This window comes from Orcinus orca, chromosome 4 (assembly GCF_937001465.1).
Source record: "Orcinus orca chromosome 4, mOrcOrc1.1, whole genome shotgun sequence".
In the NCBI taxonomy this organism is placed as follows: Eukaryota; Metazoa; Chordata; class Mammalia; order Artiodactyla; family Delphinidae; genus Orcinus; species Orcinus orca.
In genome coordinates, this window is record NC_064562.1 from 103,682,244 (window position 1) to 103,694,921 (window position 12,678).

The window sequence follows — 12,678 nt, forward strand, 5'->3', positions numbered from 1 at the left end:
CTCTGTAATACTAAACAAAAAAGTAAAATGTAATTATCTGGATAAATTTGGCAGTTTAAAAAATGTAGATTGATGTAGATTAATAGTCTTTTAAAAAATGTATTACTAAATAAATATGCCATCTTAAAATCAATAGTGTCTTAAAATCAAGATATTATACCATCAAATGTGTTTATGATTATAATATATTGTCAAATGTGCTATGTAGTCTTAATTTAAAGTATTTTATCTGATTGTCCTCATTAGTATAATTATATTTATCAGAAAATGTGTCACACTTGTTGATTAGGAAGATAAGGTCACAGGTAAAAGGGTAAAGGACTATGGGACATGACAAAGGGAGTGGTAAATTTTATTTGAAACAGGAGATGAAGGAAAGTAATTGGCTTTCTGAAATGTTGATTTTTTTTTTAAGTTTGTCTTTAAAGATAGGTACATTTTTGTCATAGGAGTAATGAGAGTTTAAATTAGAGGAAAATTATATTAATGAACAAAAATATTTGGCTTATTCAGGAAATTCTGAGTAGTTTAATGGCTAGAGTTTAGGCTTTATGAGGATGGAGACAGAAAGAAGTACACTGGCTGGAGTGGCTGGGCCTTATGAAGGGTCTCGTGTTTTATTCTATCCTGTACACACGAGGGGATCACAAAAAGATTTAAATAGGAAAGTCTCATGAGCAAATGTATTTGTTTAAAAAAAACCGCAGGGCTTCCCTGGTGGCGCAGTGGTTGAGGGTCCGCCTGCCGATGCAGGGGACACGGGTTCGTGCCCCGGTCCGGGAAGATCCCACATGCCGCGGAGCACCTGGGCCCGTGAGCCATGGCCACTAAGCCTGCGCGCCTGGAGCCTGTGCTCCGCAACGGGAGAGGCCACAACAGTGAGAGGCCCGTGTACAGCAAAAAAACAAAAAACAAAAAACTGCAATAGCTGTACAGAAAATGAATGGGAAGAGAATGAGGCTGGAGGAGGCAGGGGGGCCAATTGGAGGCTGTTACAATATTCCCCCAGGAGAGATGATAAGGGCCTCAACCAGGTAAGTGGCTCTACGTACAAATGGCTGAGGGAAGTGACTCCCCTGGGTCTCATCCTGTTGTATTCCCATATTCCTCACCATAATCTTGAGTTCTGTGTGCGGGGCCAGAGCAGACAGGAAGGGGAAATGTACCACTGGAGATAAAATAGAAAAAGTATATGAATCTAGAAATTTAGTCTTTGGAGAGAAAATTCCCCTTTTTAATTCATTTTGATTTCTTGTATGGGCAAAAGTTACCGGAAGTTGATAAGAATTTAGCTACTGAAGCCATTTCCTCAGGGATGGTATGGATGGTGAAGTGTCTTTTTTATTACACGTTTGAGTTAAGCTGCAAAGGTCCAGTCATCCTCCTGCTATATTTTGCAATGGCAAAATAATTACTAAAGTTGTAAAAAAACTAAATGCGTTTACTATTGAAACATTACTATAAATGTATTAAAAATATATTTTGGGGGACTTCCCTGGTGGCGCAGTGGTTAAGAATCTGCCTGCCAGTGCAGGGGACACAGGTTCAATTCCTGGTCCGGGAGGATCCCACATGCCACGGAGCAACTAAGCCTGTGTGCCACAACTACTGAACCCACGTGCCACAACTACTGAAGCCCACGCACCTAGAGCTCGTGCTCCACAGCAAGAGAAGCCACTGCAATGAGAAGGCTGTGCACCGCAATGAAGAGTAGTCCCCGCTCGCTGCACCTAGAGAAAGCCCGTGCGCAGCAACGAAGACCCAGTGCAGCCAAAAATAAATAAATAAAATAAATTTATAAAAAATAAAATAAATTGTATACTAGTAGAGATGCCAGTAATTGTGTACATACCAACAATGAATATGTAGAAATCAAAATTAAGAATACAACATCACTTACAATTGCTCCCCAAAAGTGAAATATTTAGGTGTAATTTAGCAAAACATGTACAAGACTTGTATACTGAAAACTACAAAATTCTGATGAAAGAAATCAAAGACAATCTAAGTAAATATAGAGACTTTCCATATACATGGATTGGAAAACTCAGCATACTAAAGATGTGAATTCTCTTCAAACTGATATACAGCTTTTATGCAATTCCTAGCAATATTTTTTGTAGATAGGCGAGATAATTCTAAAATTTATATAGAAAGGTAAAGAAAGTAGAACAGCTAAAACCATTCTGAAAAAGAAAAAAATGGAAGGAATCACTCTACCTGATTTCAAGACTTATTGTAGAGCTACAGTAATCAAGGTTGTGTGATTTCGGCAGAGGGATCGACATATACATCAGTGGAACAATATAGAGAACCCAGAAATATCCCCACACAAGTACAGTCAAGTAATTTTTGATAAAGGGCAAGTGCAATCCAATAGAGGAAGGACTGTCTTTTTAGTAAATGGTGCTGGAGCAACTGGCTATCCATAGGCAATACAAAACAAAAGAAAACAAAACAAAAAAACTCCTCAAAAACAAAAAATAAAACTTGACCTGAACCTCACACCTTATAAAAAAAATTAACTCAAAATGGATCATAGAGTTAAATGTAAAATGTAAAGCTATAGGGTTTCCCTGGTGGCGCAGTGGTTGAGAGTCCGCCTGCCGATGCAGGGGACATGGGTTTGTGCCCCGGTCCGGGAAGATCCCACATGCCGTGGAGCGGCTGGGCCCGTGAGCCATGGCCGCGGAGCCTGTGCTCCGCAACGGGAGAGGCCACGGCAGTGAGAGGCCCGCGTACCGCAAAAAAAAAAAAAAAAAAAAAAAAAAAAAATGTAAAGCTATAAAATTTTTAAAAGATAATATAGGAGAAAGTCTTCAGGACCTAGGACTTAGTGAAGAGTTCTTAGTCATAACACCAAAAGCACAATCCATAAAAGAAAAAAATGGATAAATTGGACTTCATCAAAATTAAAATTTTGCTCTGTGAAAGACCCTGTTAAGAGGGTGAAAAGGCAAGCTATAGATGGGGAGAAAATATTTGCAAATCACATATTAGACAAAGGTCTCATTTCTAGAATATCCAAAGAACATTTAAAAGTCAACATTATGAAAACAAGCAATCCAATTAGAAAGCAGGCAAAAGACATGAAGAGACATTTTACCAAAAATGATATACAAGTGGCAAATAAGCACATGAGCAGATGTTCAGCATCATTAGGCATTAGGAAAATGCAAATTAATAGTACAATGAGATGTCACTACACACCTGTCAGACAGTTAAAATAAAAAATTATGACAATACTGCATTTGTTTACTAAAACTGCTGTAACAAATACCACAGACTGGGTGGCTGAAGACAACAGCAATTTATTTCTCACAATTCTGGAGGCCAGAAGTTTAAGAGCAAACTGTTGGCAGGGTTGATTTCATTCTGAGGCCTTGTTCCTTGACTTGTAGATGGCCATATTCTCCCTGTGTTTTCACATGGTCTTTTCTCTGTATATGTTTAGTCCTAATCTCTTCTTTTAAGGACACCAGTTGTATTGGATTAGGGTCTACACCAATGACCTTATTCAACCTTAATCACCTCTTTAAAGACCCTATCTCCAAATATACTCATATTCTGATGTACTGAGGGTTATGGCTACAACATATGAATTTAGGAAAGACATAATCCAGCCCATAACAAACACCAAATGCTAGAGAGGATGCAGAGAAACTGGACCACTCTTATATTGCTGGTGGGGATGTAAAATGGTACAGCCAATGTAACACAGCAATTGCACTCTGGGGCTTTTTTTTTTTTTTAACATCTTTATTGGAGTATAATTGCTTTACAATCGTGTGTTAGTTTCTGCTTTATAACAAAGTGAATCAGTTATACATATACATATGTTCCCATATCTCTTCCCTCTTGCGTCTCCCTCCCTCCCACCCTCCCTACCTGACCCCTCTAGGTGGTCACAAAGCACAGAGCTGATCTCCCTGTGCCATGCAGCTGCTTCCCACTAGCTATCTATTTTACGTTTGGTATTGTATATATGTCCATGCCACTCTCTCACTTTGTCACAGCTTACCCTTCCCCCTCCCCATATCCTCAAGTCCATTCTCTAGTAGGTCTGTGTCTTTATTCCCGTCTTACCCCTAGGTTCTTCATGACATTTTTTTTTTCTTAGATTCCATATATATGTGTTAGCATACAGTATTTGTTTTTCTCTTTCTGACTTACTTCACTCTGTATGACAGACTCTAGGTCCATCCACCTCACTACAAATAACTCAATTTCGTTTCTTTTTATGGCTGAGTAATAGTCCATTGTATACATGCGCCACATCTTCTTTATCCATTCATCCGATGATAGGCACTTAGGTTGCTTCCATCTCCTGGCTATTGTAAATAGAGCTGCAATGAACATTTTTGGTACATGACTCTTTCGGAATTATGGTTTTCTCAGAGTATATGCCCAGTAGTGGGATTGCTGGGTCGTATGGTAGCTCTATTTGTAGATTTTTAAGGAACCTCCATACTGTTCTCCATAGTGGCTGTACCAATTCACATTCCCACCAGCAGTGCAAGAGTGTTCCCTTTTCTCCACACCCTCTCCAGCATTTATTGTTTGTGGACTTTTTGATGATGGCCATTCTTACCAGTATGATGTGATGCCTCATTGTAGTTTTGATTTGCATTTCTCTAATAATTAACAATAATGAGCATCTTTTCATGTGCCTGTTGACCGTCTGTATGTCTTCTTTGGAGAAATGTCTATTTAGGTCGTCTGCCCATTTTTGGATTGGGTTGTTTGTTGTTTTGTTATTGAGCTGCATGAGCTGCTTGTAAATTTTGGAGATTAGTCCTTTGTCAGTTGCTTCATTTGCAAATATTTTCTCCCATTCTGAGGGTTGTCTTTTGGTCTTGTTTATGGTTTCCTTTGCTGTGCAAAAGCTTTTAAGTTTCATTAGGTCCCATTTGTTTATTTTTGTTTTTATTTCCATTTCTCTAGGAGGTGGGTCAAAAAGGATCTTGCTGTGATTTATGTCATAGAGTGTTCTGCCTATGTTTTCCTCTAAGAGTTTGATAGTTGGGGCTTTTATTTTAAAGAAATGAACAAAAGCTGACACATGATTTCTCATAGCATCAGTATTTGAAACAGCCCAAAACTGGAACTACAATTTCCCTCAATAGGTGAATGGTTGAAAATGACATGGTAACATCCATGCCATGGAATGCTACTCCACAATGAAAACAAACCACTGATGCACGCGACAATACGGATGAATTTTAAAAGGTTGTTATGCTGAATAAAAAAACCTAATCTCAAAAGGTCACATATTGTACGATTCCGTTTATATACCATTCCTTTTTTTTTTTTTTCCCCCAATTTATTTATTTATTTATTTTTGGCTGTGTTGGGTCTTCGCTGCTGGCACAGGCTTTTCTCTAGTTGCGGCGAGCAGGGGCTACTCTTTGTTGCCATGCGCGGGCTTCTCACTGCAGTGGCTTCTCTTGTTGCAGAGCACGGGCTCTAGGCGCACAGGCTTCAGTAGTTGCGGTGCGTGGGCTCATAGCTGTGGCTCGTGGGTCCTAGAGCGCAGGGCCCTAGAGTGCAGGCTCAGTAGTTGTGGCACACGGGCTTAGTTGCTCCACGGCATGTAGGATCTTCCTGGACCAGGGCTCAAACCCGGGTTCCCTGCATTGGCAGGCAGATTCTGAACCACTGTGCCACCAGGGAAGCCTTATATACCATTCTTAAAATGACAAAATTAAAAAACTAAAAATAGAGTTACCATATGATCCAGCAATCCCACTCCTGGGCATATATCTGGAAAAGACAAAAACTCTATTTGAAAAGGTTCATACACCCCAGTGTTCATAGCAGTGCTATTTACAATAGCCAAGACATGGAAACAACCTAAGTGTCCATCAACAGATGAATGGATAAAGAAGATGTGGTGTATACATATATTTCATTATACATACATAAATGTATATATAAATATATACAGTGGAATATTACTTGGCCATAAAAAAGAATGAAACATTGCCATTTGCAGCAACATGGATGGACCTAGAGATTATCATACCAAATGAAGTAAACTAGACAGAGAAAGACAAATATTATATGATACCACTTATGTATGAAATCTAAAACATAATGCAAATGAACTCATTTTCAAAATAGAAACAGACTCAAAGACGTAAAAAACAAATTTACAGTTACCAAAGGGGAAAGAGGTGGGGGAGGGATAAATTAGGAGTATGGGACCAACAGATACACACCATGATGTACAAAATAGATAAAAACCAAGGATTTACTGTATAGTACAGGGAACTATATTCAATATCTTGTAATAATCTATAACGGAAAAGAATTGGAAAAAATATATATATGTATAACTGAATCACTTTGCTATACACCAGAAACTAACACAATATTGTAAATCAACTATACTTCAATAAAAAAGTTTTTAAATAGTGTATTAAAATATCACTCATCTTGATTTCTGGGTTTTCTGATGTCCTCTTAAATTCTGTGCCCAAAGCAAGTGCCTCTCTCGCCCCACCCTAGCCCCAGCCCTGTGGGTCATCACCTGTTGCCAGATTGTTTGTCAGAGGGTTTTGCCTCTAATGTTTGCTATGTAAAATGTGAGTTTTATTTTACGTTTTAAACTTTAATGACAAAAGTACCTCATACTCATAAAAAAGTAAAAGAAAGTGTAAAGTAAAAAGTAAAATTCTATCATAACTTTCTCCTCTCAGTCCCGTTTCCAGAAGTTGCCACTGTTAATAAATTGTATGTCCTTTCAGATAGTTTTTATATAAATACATGCAAAGTATAAATGCTGTTAATACTCATTAAAAAAACAAATGGGGGGGAATTCCCTGGTGGTGCAGTGGTTAAGAGTCCACCTGCCAACGCAGGGGACATGGGTTCAAGCCCTGGTCCGGGAAGATCTTACATGCTGCAGAGCAACTAAGTCCATGTGCCACAGCTACTGAAGCCCACATGCTCTACAGCCCATGTGCCACAACTACTGAGCCCGCATGCTGCAACTACTGGAGCCTGCGCGCCAAGAGCCCATGCTCCTCAACAAGAGAAGCCACTGCAATGAGAAGCCTGCATACTGCAACTAGAGAAAGCCCACGCACAGCAACAAAGACCCAACGCAGTCGAAAAAAACAAAAATGACAACACAAAAATAATGGGATCCTATTCTACCACTGTTCTGAACTTGCTTTTCTTTTTGTTTAATGATATAACAGACACCTTTTCATATTCTTCTATTCTAGTATGTTCTCTGTGAGCTGCATAGAGATCCATTGTATGGCTCTGTAATAATTTAATTCCCTGTTGATAGACATTCAGGTTGTATCTAGCATTTATTATTTCAAACAATGCTACAATAAACACCCTTAAACACATTTTTTCTTGTTTGTTTTAATGTAAATGTTTTATTACTATTGCCAAAAACCCCTCTAGAATATTTTATGCACCTTCTCACCCATCCACCAATTTTGGGGGGAGTATTAATTTCCTCTCTCTGTGGCCAATACTGTATGTCATCAATTTTTTAAAATTTACTAATCTGCTAAGTAAAAAATGGAATTTCATTGTTTTACTTCGATACTCTTTTATTATCTTTTTATAGATTTATTAGCCATTTACTACTCTCCTATGAATTTTGTGTTCATATCCTTTGCTCATCTTTTTATTGGAACATTAATCTTTTCTGTATGGATTGGTATGAACTCTGCATATTAAAGAGATTAGTGCTTCATGTATTACAAACATTATTATTTCTGTTTCTTGTTTATCTTTTGATTTTGTCTATGGAGAGTTTTTTGTTTGTTTTGTAGGGTTCTTTTTTGCTGCATGGAAATTTCAGGATTTTTTAAAAATTTAAATAGTCAATCTAATCTTTCATGGTTTGTTAATATCATGTCATGCTTAGTATGGTCTTCCTCATTCAAACTTATTTTTTTTTTTATTTATTGACATGTTCTTCTAGGGGTTTTGTTGTTGTTGTCATTGTATTACTTTAAGAGTTTAAGCCATCGAATTTCTTTTGGTGAAAGAAGTGATGTAGAGATTCAGATGACCTTTGTCAAATGCCTTTCCATTTCTCATAATATAATTTATTGGACAGGCCAACCTTTCATCACTTCTTCTGAGAGGCTAACTTTATTGTAAAATAATGTTTATACATGCTTCTGATCATTTCTGAATTTCTCATTCTCTTTATTAATAGAATCTTTCTGTTTCCACAGCAGTCCACAGCATGTTAATTACTGTAATTTAGTGAAACATTTAAATATTTAATAGGGCTATTTCTCTTCGTTATTTTTTTCTATCTGGCTCTTCTCTTATGTTTGTTTCTCTAGATGGACTTTGGAATGAGTGTGCTAAGTTTTAAGAACCCTGTAAACTGTCATTAAACTGAATTTATAAATTAATTTCAGGAAAACTCTTATCTTTTCATATCTTTAATAATATTCATATTTTTAAAATTCCTAGGCAAAATGAACACTTGTCCTTCAACACATTAAAGTCTTTTTGAACAAAATAATATTGCATTATATTGCAGACTTTTGATTAAGAGCTTGAGAAGGGGGGTCTTTTCTATAATTCTCTAATTATTATTTACACTTATTTTAATGTGAACTAATTCATTCTATAAGCAATTATGAAGCACCTACTGCATATGGCATACACCATGTTGGACAATGAAAAGATAATGAAGCAAAGACGTCGTCCCTGCTCTGACATCTTATCATGCGGTTGGTTATTTCTAGTAGGAAGACAGTCATACAAATAATTGCAGAATACTGTTGTGACTATTAAACAAGGGCAGTACAGTGTGTTATGGAATACAAAATCACAGGTTTAAAGAAGAGCTTACTTTCCCTAGGAGTTTCTTGAGGATTTCCAAGACATGACACGTCAACTAGATTTTGAGGAAAAGTGAATGTTGGCCAATAAGAATATTGTCTATTCAGGATTCATGTATCTACTGGCATCTTGATGTTACTCAAAAAGATGGTTTTAAATGAAAATAACCAAGGCATTAAAAAATGAACATAATTATTCATTAAAAATTTGATCTTATATATAAGCAGATTTTCATACAAGTAAGTAAATTCTTTAGATTGTACAGATATGAATTTTTTACTATTTTAATGTTTCCTAGCCAGCTTTATTAATTTTCATGGTATATAAATTCAAAAATTTTAGACAGTTAAATCTATCGTTTCCTGTTTAATTTCTCCTATTGTTTCAATCTTTCAAAAGCTACCATCTCTACAAAGATCTAGTAAATGGGGTCCCATTTTGGCCACATTTCAATAATCACATGGAATTGCTGAACAGCATCCAAAAATGATGAGAAATGAAAAGTAGGTTTCCATTTTTTCACAAGTAAAAATTAGAATAGGCCAAAGAGAGATCTTGTGCATTGTCTCCAAGGATAATACAGAGGATGATGAGTGACGATTTTCTATGTCCAGTAATTTTAATTAAGAGAAAATGAGTTTACAGCAAAGGACGACATTTTGGATGAGCACAGGGAAGAACTTATTTACTATCACGGTGCTAGAACAATAGAATAAACTCCAAAATAAGATGAAAGCCTCCATTCGCATAGGTTTTCCCAAGATAATAGAAACCATTTATACCAATTGTTTACAAACTGGAGTTCTTATTTGGTGAATCTTAGAGAAGGTAGAGGAAAAGGATAAGACTGTTAGCGGGAGGCCAAGGACGTGGGTCTACTGATTCAACAGAAAGATCTGGAAAGACTGGTTTATCCAGTTGACAGTTGGGTGTTGACAGGGGGGTTGCTGACTCAGCTGATAGCTCAAGGTCTCTCCTCTATATTGGCTGAGATTAGTAGTCAAAGGCCAAGTCATACTTTTTTAAAAATAATAAATTCAGTCACAGTTTTGTGATTTCGTGCTCTATGTTTATTCACATTTGGTCTTGGATAAATGGGTTCACAGTGAACACTTTTCCTCCAAATCCAACATAGCCATGAAATTACATAAAAGTACAAAACCAAAAGCATTGAGAATATAAATATTTTTTTAATGAGGGAATAAAAAGCAAGTTTTTCTGCAGTTTATAAATGCTATGCTAGTAGGAAAGTCAGATAAAAATAGTTTAGCACACTCCCAAACTCCCAAATTAACCAAATTTCTTTTCATAGGGTAGGCATATTCAGCATATAAATCAATGGTCAAAATCTGGTCTTCAGTGACTTTGAGACTAGACATAAAAATGCATATTTTACATTTTGAAAAATCTTTAATTGACTAGTAGAGCTATGGTAAAAGGAGATTAGAAATTTTTTCAGCTGCATAAGATTTTCAATGAGTTCCCTAAGGATGCGGGTGGATATCTTTGATTTTAAGATTTGAGTTGATTAGTAAGAAGGAAATGTGGTGTCAGGCATTAGAACCTCATTTTTATTATCTAGCTTTTATGCAATTCATTTCCTCTCTGAATTGAAAAAAAATACTTTATAATATCTTGGTTAATGAGGACAGTGTTAAATTTGAAAGGCTAGAGCTAGAGGTTTTAGAGGAAGGCCAGCTGTTGGCCAAGCCAGGCTTCATAAGGCTACATCGTATTGATGGGGTCACTAGGGCCCACAGCCCAGTAACTTAAGTTCATCAGATTCACTCAGATTCAGAGAGACGGATGCACACTAACAGACTCCCAGTTCTCTGAGGTCAAGGGTGGGAGGAGGGAGCACACACATCTGCCTTTCCTTACTCACCAAATCCTATGAAATCATCATAGAGGTACTTTAAAAGAAAATAAATCTATAATAGTGTGGGGGAAACAATGAAAAGCTTCAATAATGAGCCAGAAAATTGGAAAGATTCCTAAAAGAGGAAAAGCAGTAAGAGTCATACTTAAGAGAAATTTTAAAATCCTGTAGAACATTACAGCTCAAAACACATCCAAGAGAGGAATCATAGCATTGAGAGGACTGGTTTTGGAGGAGCTAATGCAATTCACTAATTCATTCTTTTATTCAACAAATATTTGTTAAGCATCTATTATGTGTCAGGCACTGTTCTAGACATTTGGGTCACATCAGTGAACAAAACAAGGTTCTTGTCCTCTTGAAGAGTGTGTTCTAGTGGCATGAGACAGACAATAAAAGATAAACTTAAACATTTCAGTCTGGAGAAGAGGATGAATGCCATGGAAGATGAAAAAGTAGATGGGGGTGAGAGACAGTTGTCCTGTGGGAGTAGGAGGCTGGATATTGAATAAAGTGGTTAGGGTAGGGCGCGCTGAGGAGAGGAGTTAGCCAAGCAGCTATCTGGTGGAAGGGCATTCAAAGCAGAGGGAACAGTGAGTATGAAGACTCCAGGGCGGGAGTGGTATGCCTGTCATGTTCTAGGAACTTTGAGGAAACTGGAAGTGGAAGGGGATGAGGTCGAGAGGTCACAGGGAGCTGGATTGGGTAGCCCTTGTACAGACCTTGGGTTTTAATCCAAATGAATTGGGAGCAGTGGCAGGGGGACGTGTGTAGGCGGGGAGAGGAGAGAACAGGGTTTTGAGCAAAGGAGTGATGTGATTTCATGGACATTTAAAGGGCTTGACTCTGGGTGTCCTGTTGAGAATAGACTGTAGACAGTCAAGAACAGACACAGGACCACCAGTAATGCAGGTGAGAGAGGATTGTGGCTCTGACCAGGTTGGAAGCAGTGGTGGTAATGAAAGTGGTCAATTCTAATGCATTTTGAAGATAGAATGAACGGGATTTCCTGATGCATTGAGTGTAAAAGTGTGAAAGAGAAACGTCACAGATGACATATTTTCTGGCCTGAGAATTGGCTAGATGAAGTTGTCCTTACCTGATATAAAGACAGCTGCATGTAGAATAAGTTTGGTGGAATTTGGGAGAGTTGTGTCGAGTTTGAGATGTCATTAGACATTCAAGGGGAGATGTCAACAGGCAGTTCTCCAGGATCTGGAGTTTGGAATAGAAGTCTGGGCTGGAGATATGTATTTGGGGCTTGTTGGCACATGTATGATGTTTGAGAATGAATACGATCGCCACATGGGAGAGTATAGACATTGAAGAGAAAATAGAGGAGAAAAACCAGATGATCATCTCAATAGGTGCCCCCAAAATATTTGATAAACACTTATTCCCGAATAAGAAAACAACAAATACCAAGAAACTTTAAGGGGAAAAAAAGACTTCAATATATCATGAAAGATAATATGTTCTCTAAGTGAAAGACTATAGTTTTTTCTTATTTTCTCTGCTTTATGTTTCTCCAATTATAAAGCAATACAGCTTTATTGCAACAAGGAAACTACTACAGTGATGTGTAAAGAAAAGTTAATCATCATTTCATCCCCATCTCAACCCCCTTTGAGGTGACAAATGTTAACAACTGGCATTTATCCCTTCACATCTTTTTCCTGGTTCATTCAGTATTACAAGCATTTATGCAGCCCACAGTTATAGTGGTTTGTTTTTATGTTCTTTGTTTTGACAAAATAGAATCATACCATACACATTACTAGCTTTTAAAAATTTAACAACATATCATGAATATCCCTGCAAATATGTCGATATAGATTCAACTCTAGCTTTTTCTCTTAATATATATATACACACACATTATACATGTATATGTGTATATATAATGTATATACATACTAATGTGTGTGTTATATATATATATATAGTGTCATTACGCTAGTTTAAAA

At 37.2% G+C, this 12,678-nt stretch overlaps 1 long non-coding RNA gene across 2 annotated transcripts in view; it reads right to left on the reverse strand.

Annotated features, from left to right (window-relative positions):
• The window catches only part of LOC117200063 (uncharacterized), a 55,569-nt gene that overhangs the window by 21,023 nt on the left and 21,868 nt on the right, over nt 1–12,678 (reverse strand). Inside the window, exon 3 of one of the 2 annotated variants that reach the window (XR_004481492.2) lies at nt 5,729–5,763. The exons of the other annotated variant lie outside the window; for it this stretch is intronic. This is a non-coding gene — a long non-coding RNA (uncharacterized LOC117200063). The remainder of the gene's footprint in view (nt 1–5,728; nt 5,764–12,678) is intronic. 2 annotated transcript variants of the gene reach the window in all.